Source organism: Elephantulus edwardii, unplaced genomic scaffold (genome assembly GCF_000299155.1).
Source record: "Elephantulus edwardii isolate Elephantulus edwardi_28Jun2011 unplaced genomic scaffold, EleEdw1.0 scaffold00204, whole genome shotgun sequence".
In the NCBI taxonomy this organism is placed as follows: Eukaryota; Metazoa; Chordata; class Mammalia; order Macroscelidea; family Macroscelididae; genus Elephantulus; species Elephantulus edwardii.
Window position 1 is genome coordinate 3,529,693 of NW_006399954.1, and position 8,670 is coordinate 3,538,362.

Genomic DNA, 8,670 nt, shown 5'->3' on the forward strand with positions numbered 1-8,670 from the left:
AAATATATATGTATATATATTATAGTATATTCTTTCCGATTAATTTTCCCGATTCATTCATTGTTGCACATTTTCCTCCCTATCCACTCCTCCCTCAGTTCATTTTTCTCTTTGAAGGAAAAAACTTTCACTGTTATGCAATCCCCCCTTACCCCAAATCCACAGTCCACTTTAATATGCTTTTATTTTTCTCTAATCTTGTCATGGAAATAATACCTAATTATATATTCCTTTTAAACAACTCTATCCCTCAACTGTTTTAATGCCATATACATTATTTATCCCCTCTTTTCTTTGGTTTTCCCCAACCTCAATGTCAGTTCCGTTTTACAACAGTGGCACTATGCAGTGTTTATTCTTTTTTGACTGAGATATTTCACTCAGCATAATGTCCTCTAGTGTCACCCATTTTGTATACCGCTTCATGAGTTCTTTGTTTTTCAATGCTGCGTAGTATTCCAGTATATGAATATACCAGCATTTCTCTATCCATTTGTTTGTTATGGGCCCTTGGGTTGTTTTCAAATCTTTGTTATTATTAATAAACCTACAATAAACATGGATGTACATATATCTGCTTGGGTGGCAGTTATGGTTTCTTTAGGATATATTCCCAGTAGTGGAATTTCTGGGTCAAACGGCATTTCTATTTGCAGCTTTTTGAGGAAGCGCCATAATGCCTTCCATAGAGGTTGCACCATTTTACACTCCCACCAACAGTGAATAAGGGTTCCAGTTTCTCCACAACTTTGCCAGCATTTGCTGTTTGCTGCTCTGTTGAATTTTACTATTCTTACTGGGGTGAGATGATATCTCATAGTTGTTTTGATTTGCATCTCTCTTAGAGCTAGGGATTTTGAACACTTCTTCATGTGTTTGTTAGACATCTGAATGAATGTCTTCTTTGGTGAAGTGTCTGTTCATAATCTGTGCCCGTTTTTCAATTGGTTTATTTACCTTTATCTTGTTGTGGTGCTCGAGTATTCTGTAAATTCTAGATAGAAGTCCTATGTGTGACGTCATTGCCTAATATTTTTCCCATTCTATGGCTTCCCCTTTTACCCTTTTGGAGAAGTTTTTGGATGTGAAAAGGGATTTGATTCTGTTTTATCCACTCTTGGTTGTAGGTTTTTCAGGATGCTTAGAAGACTTTGTGTTGTGGATTGGGGCTTCTAAAGTTCTTCCAAGCTTTTCTCTAATGATTTTTTAGTCCTTTTTTTAAATTTTAAGTCATGCCATGTTCCTCTGCTGTGTTCACACCCTTCTAGGTATATTTCCTTCACAAGCACATTTAACTGCTCTAGGATTCCCAATCTACTCAATGTCAGCCCCAATTTGTTATGGTCCACACAGTCAAATGCCTTTGCATAGTCAATAATGCACAGACATTCTTGCAGTATTCTTTACTTTCAGTCAGGATCTATCTGAAATCCTCAGTGATGTCTGTAGTGACAAGACCTCTTCTAAATCCTGCTTGAATTTCTAGCAGTTCCTTATATATGAACTGTTCTAGCCATTTTTGAATGATCTGAAAACCCCCTGGATGATCAGATATGGATCTCCTCCAACTCTACGGTACACTAAAACAACATCTTTTTTTAAAGTTTCATTTTCATGTAACAATGGACCACGTTGGGTCAGAAGAAAGTTACTACAACAATTCACAGAAGCGACAAAACTGAAATAGGCTTATCTATGACACAAGGCAAGAGTTCCTCGTGACATCTCAACTCTGTCTTTAGAACCAGTTCCTTAGAGGAGTGTTGGAGTGTTTCACATGTTTGCATTGTAAAAATGTGAAAATAATTACATTTTAAAAGGTATATAGGAAGTTGTACTACATAATTCTCCAAAGAACATGCACATTCAACTGGATGTACATTAAATAATGCATTCCATAATTTCTAGTACATGTGTGTAAGGGTGTATGCTTGTGTGGAGTATCTGCTTATACACACACAGCTGGAAAACTCTGTTTTTCTTACAGTTCATTTTGTCATGGATTTTTATGCTTGCACTCATTTATGTTGCTTAGGGGGAGAAAAAGATGTACATAAAAACAGATTATCTCTCAGAGCATTCAAGGGTTAGCTTTAGTCCCTCGTCGTCACTCTTTTCCTTTTATGAAGAAAAAAATAGGAAGCATAAACTGCTGCCCTTAAAAAGAGAAAATACATGAAATGAAACAAGCTGGCTTTCCAAACTATGCAAAATGTGACAGGCAGAGACCTCCAGCTTAGCAGGGGGGCTGGGGGTAAAATATGCACTGTGTATAGGGCTCAGTATATCATCAGTGCTTAAAAAAAGATAAAAGTGGGCTTGAAAGTGAATGAAGTTAACTCACAAAAAGTGGGTTTTAGATGTTGAATATTTAATTCACTGATAAAAGGACCCTGATTTCCTATACACGGCTGCCATAAATAAAAAAATAAAAAAAGGCACATCTTAAAAGCAATGAGCAGAAACTGACCTTTCTGTGAGCAAGCAGATGAGAGAAGGTATTTGGTTAATCCCAACTGTCTCTGATTGGCCAGACAGCACTGTGTTGAAAATGTCTCCATCTGGGCTAATCTGCTCTCAGTTGGATGAGCTGAGGCCTTCAGAGTTAACCTGACATTTAACAATAATTACCCTTTTGAATGACCCTGGCCCAATCTCCTGCTCTCTTAGAAATCTCTTTTTTTGTGTGTGCGTGCTCCCAAACCCCTTGACTTTTGTGTTAGAGATAGTGGGAGAAAAGATGAGGATGATATGACTTGTATGTATAAATGTACAGAAGTGTGTGTTGTGTATAAATATATATAATATAAATACTTATATAATGTAGATGAATAAATGAGGATCACCAACCAGTAAGGGAACTCAACTTAATGGCTCTGATTTATTGCCCTGAATCCCATCTCATGAGAAATTGGAGGGGTGGAAGAGGTATAGAGGAATGATATCTCCAATTAAAGTGAGACAGAATTTGTTTACTGGCTCTTTTATGAAAGTCAAAGTTCCAATCTGACCCTGTGCAGGCACTTGAATGTCCCTTATCAGACACAAGAAGAAATGGGGCATGAAAAGAGGTTCAGATTGAAAAACCAAGTTCAGGGGTCAAGGAGGCTAACTATAGATGAAATGTGACCATTTCTTTTTACCTGAGGCTGGCTCCATCTTTTCTTAGAAAGGTCATTGAGATAAAACAAAAACCCATCTTGAAAAGAAAATACATTCTGGGATTCTATTTTCTTTTTAAAAAAGCCTTTCCCAGTTTAGACTGGTATTTTCCCAGAGCTTCTCTATTAGGGGCCATCCCAAGACAAAGAAGTACCTATACCAATATTTAGTACAGAGCTTCCATGGGGCTGAAAGTTTGGTTTAGATAGTTCAACTGCTTGTCATCGACCAAAATATTAAGCTGGGTTTTTTTGGCAAAAGTGGACTGAGTTCCCACAAGTACAATTTCTTTCTAATTTTGTAATGTTTGCTTTCCTTCATATATTATAAAAATATCCAGAGAGTAATTTTTTAAAATGTTTCTTTCCATCCCCTCTATAGTGAATGCAGGAACAAAATACTAATATTACTATGGAAATGCACATAAACATAATGCACCAGTGTAAAGGCAGTACTTCAGCATTAATGATCATGAAAAGAAGTATAGAAATATTTTCTGTTTCTCTATTTTCTTAACTGTTTTATGTATACATCATAATTGAAACAATGATGTCCTACTTCTTATGAAGTCTTGCTTCATTTTTTGCATATAATCTCACAGTACTTCTATGGTTGATGTTCTTTTTCTTCAATTACTTACTAAAAAAGCCCCAATATAAACCAAAATAAAAAATAATGGTAAGTTATTAGAAAACTTTAGTGAAAAATATAATTTGATTTTTCTAAAAAGGCAAAGTTTCCATTGTTGAGTAGAGATGAAGATGAAAAGATCCACATCTCTTATCTCTGCATTTGTTATATGTACCCCATTTATGGATACATAGAAGGGTGTCTGTCTTCAAATTTAATATCAGATTGTACTGGTTCATTCTACCCTCCTTTGATGCTCCTACCTGATGTAGCATTTAGTTGGTTAAAGCACCTTCTATGGAGCAAATACTATAATACTTGCTAGGACTGCAATAGTGATAAGACAGACATGCACTTTGACATTCTGAAACCTTCATTTTTGTGAAAATGAGAGGGTATAAATGCTTATTATCTTCAAAGCAAACTCATCTTTTTTAAAAAAGTACTGCATTTTGTCCTTTAAAAACCAGAGTCAGGAGAAAAATTGGTGCAAAACATGAAAATAATAAAAATAAGGGGGTAGTTTAGTCACTTAAATCTTTTTTCCTTTCTAAAGGTGGTAATGAGTAATAATTCATAAATAACATTATTCTCTATTAGGGAATGATTGAAAGTAGACCTAATAGTTTACACTGAAGATCTCATGACTTTTTAAAGTTATTATTAATGTCTAGAGAGAGAAACTAAGAACTTTGTTGAAAGCAGAATTTCTTTAACTCGTCATTATTGGCATTTAAACAGAACACTTTATATTGTGGGGAGATGTCCTGTGGTGGATGGTTAGCAGCATCTCCAATGTGACAGTTATTAAAAACATTCAAATGGAATGATGGCAATGCTGTTAAGTTCAGTCCTTACCCAGACCATTGAAGTTGGGGTTTCTGGTGAAATAGTCTACAAACAGTTGTGGGTTTGTTTGTTTAGTTTTTTTTTTTAAATTAATATTTGAGTGAACGTTTACAAAGTATATTGGTTTTCATTAAATCATCGATATGTTTTTCCTATTCATTCATTATTGCATTTCCCCTCCCCCTTCCCATTCACTCTTCTCTTTGAAAAGTAAAAAAAAAAAATTATTTCATTGTTATAAAATACCTCCCCTCAAAGTGCACTCCACTATGCAGCCTTCGTTCTAGATTCCTGTCATGATAATAATACCTAATCATATATAGTTTTTAAACAGTTATCTCCCTCATCTGTTTCAATGAACTATACATTATTTGTCCCTCCTTTATCACTCTCCCCTCAACCCCTATGTTAGTTCCGTTTTACAACAGTGGTACTATGCAGAATTTGTCCTTTTATAATTGAGATATTTCACTCAGCATAAGAGTTGCTTTGATAACCCAAAGACTAAGTCTCTGGCAATTTGAATCTACCAGCTATTCCACTGAGAGCAAGATGGACAGTCTCCTCCCATTTCAGTGTTGTTTTGGAAACCCAGTGCAAGGGCAGCTATGCATCAAGACCTTCTGGAAGACAATTGAGTTGATTGAATACTCAATTTGGCCAGTTGTCTTTTATCTACTATTTCTTCAGTTTGGCTAATTTTAGTTAATATCCTTATATTCAATTAATTTTAGTAAATACCCTTAAAGTCAATCTTTTACATATATATTACATATACACACACACACATGTGCATGCACACATATATACACACATATTTCTATTTACACATACACACATATATATAGTGTTATATATATGGAAGTCTGCTGTTAGGGACCTCTCCAAAGTACTGAAGAGCCAATGGTGTCTCTCTGGAGACTAAGGTGCATTTGATACAGGCCATGGTCTTCATAATCACTTGTTATGCATCAGAGAGTTGGACAATGACCAAGGAGGATAGAAGGAGAATTGATGCCTTTGAGCTATGGTGCTGGAGAAGAGTATTGAGAATACCATGGACTGCTAGGAAAACAAACAGATTCGTCCTGGAAAGGGTTAAACCGGGTGGCTCCTTGGAGGCAAAGATTCTGAGGCTCCGTCTAACATACTTTGGACATGTTGTGAGGAGAGACTGGTCCTTGGAGAAGAACATCATGCTTGGTAGGGTAGATGTACAGTGCAGGAGGGGAAGGCCTTCTATGAGGTGGATTGATTCAGTGACTGGGATAACCAGGATGGGAGTGTCAGAGACAATGCGATTGGCACAGGACAGAGCAGAGTCATTATGAGTCGCTATGAGTCGCAAGCGACTCGACGGCACATAACAACAACAACATATAGCTATGATACATAATATGAAATTTCCAAGTCATAATTGAGGACATTTCTGGGTGGGCCAAACTGTTCAGTGTTACCAACTGAAAGCTTGGCAGTTTGAATCCACTCACAAGCACTTCAGAAGGTAGAGCCACAGTCTGTTTCTGAAAGGTCACAGCCTTAAAATCTCTATGGAGTAGTTCTTCTATTCTGCACACATAGATCTCGATGAGTCAGAATAGATCCAGCAGCAACCAACCACTACAGTGCCTTTGGAAAAATAAAATGACTAATAAGTCTTAGGGAGCTTTGATGGCCTAGTGATAAGCTGTGCTGCAATCTCAAAGGCACATGGTTTGAATCCATAAACTGCTCTGTGGGAGAAAGACAGGCAATTTCCTCCCATCCTATTAACTGCCTCTGAAAACCCACTGGAGGGTCTGCTCTGGGTCAGTTCTGACTCTATGGTACATAACACCACCATTAAGTTATACTACGTGAATATTTCTGAATGATTGTTATTCATTTGTCTCAATCAATTTATACTTCAATCAGCCTTGAATGAGTGTCCTGTTTCTACATCTGCACATAACCTTCCTCTGAGCTTTATAATTGGTGTTCTTAATATTTTTCAGCCCTTAAACATACAAGATGAGTTAAAAATTCTGTGTGAGAAACAAAAACATACATGGCATTATGAAAACCATCAACTTAACATCTTTTTAAGTAGAATAAAATGAAATTTGGCTATTAGTCAGCCTACAGGAGTCATTAGTCTCATCCTGAACTGTTTATAGCTTTGGAAGACTGATGGAGTGTTGCTAATTTGGCACCAATGTCACAGTAATTGATTTTAGTTTGTCTGTTTTTGGTTGTTTTTTTTTATCGTGGTAATACTTGCTGAGATTATGTATATATATATGTAATCCCACTGTTATTATTGTGTATCATCAAGTCGGAAGCGGCTCATAGCTGACTCTCTGACAGGTTTTCCAAGGCAGTTAATCACATAGAGGAGATAGTAGATAACCTAATTTTTGGAAAGGAAATTCTAACAAAGGACCACTTTTGCAACTAGACTACCACTGTTGTAAAATAGCACTAACATGGACAGTTGGGGGAAGGGAACAGGAAAAGAGTGGCTAGATATTGAACACTGCATTGGAACAGATGAGGGGGTAACTGTCTGAAAGGAATATACAATTACACATTATATGCATAACAGCATTCTGGAAAAAGGGGTGCATTGCAAAGTGGACTGTGGAAGAAGGAAGAGAGGGAGAGGAAAGAAAATGTGCAACAATGAGTGAATGAAACCCAACCTTTCTGTAATCTCTTTTTAAAGTCGTAATTTAAAAAAACAAAACAAAACAAAACAAAACAAAAAACACCCACAAACCAAAAAAACCAGCAAATAGAAATACTGTTAGACCCAGCAATTCCTCTACTGGGAATATACCCTAAAGAAACCACACCTGCCACCCAAGCAGATATGTGCACACCCATGTTTATTGCAGCTTTGTTCACAATAGCAAGGAGTTGGAAATAACCTAAGTGCCCATCAACAAACAAATGGATACAGAAGCTCTGGTATGTTCACACAGTGGAATCCTATGCTGCATTGGAAAACAAGGAACTCATGCAATATTATTCAAAATGGGTGACCCCGGAGGACATTATGCCAAGTAAAGTATCTCAGTGACAAAAAGGCAAATACTGCATAGTGCCACTGTTGTAGAATGGGACTGACATCATGGTTGGGGTGAGACTGAGAAAAATTGGATAAATTATGTATACTGCATTGAAACAGATGGGTGAGAGATCAGTTTAAAAGCAATATGATTGGGTATTATGGTCACGACAAGAGTCCAGAATGAAGGTTGCGTAGTGGAGTGTACTTGGAGGTGGGGGGGAATTGTATACCAGTGAAGGAATTTTTCTTTTACTTTTCAAAGAGAAGAGCGAACTGGGGGAAAGGGATGGGCAGGGAGAAAAGTGCAACAATGAATGAATGGAAATCCAAAATCTCTGTAAATGTTCATTAAAATTAATAAAATAAAATTTAAGAAAAACAACAATGAATCATAATCTGTATTGTGAAAGATTTATTTCACTGTTGTTATGTGCCATCTAGTCTCCTGTAACCCACAGTGAATCTACAAACAGCAACTCTGAAGCCTGTCCCTGTCCTGAGCCAGTCTCACTGATTCTGACATGAGACACCAAATCCCATTGCCCCAGTTACTGAATGAATCCATCTTATCCAGGGTCTTCCTCTCCTATGCCATCCCTCTACCTTTCCAAGCATGATGTCCTTCTCCAAGGATCAAACCCTCCTAGCCATATGCCCAAAGTATGTGAGACAAAGCTTCAAAATCCTAGCCTCCAAGGAGAAACTTGGTTTCACCCTCTCCAAGACAGACCTCTTTGTTTTCTTGGCAGCCCACAGTATGTTCAAGACTCTTCTCCAGCACCACAACTCAAAGGCACCGATTCTTCTTTTGTCATCCTTAGTCATTGTCCAGCTCTCAGATGACCAGCAAGTAATTGCAAAGACTATGGACTGGATCAGGTGTACTTTGTCTCTAGACTGACATCATTTCTTCTCAGTACACTGGAGAGGTCCCTGACAGCAGATTTTCCCAATGCAATTCGTCTTTTGATTTCCTG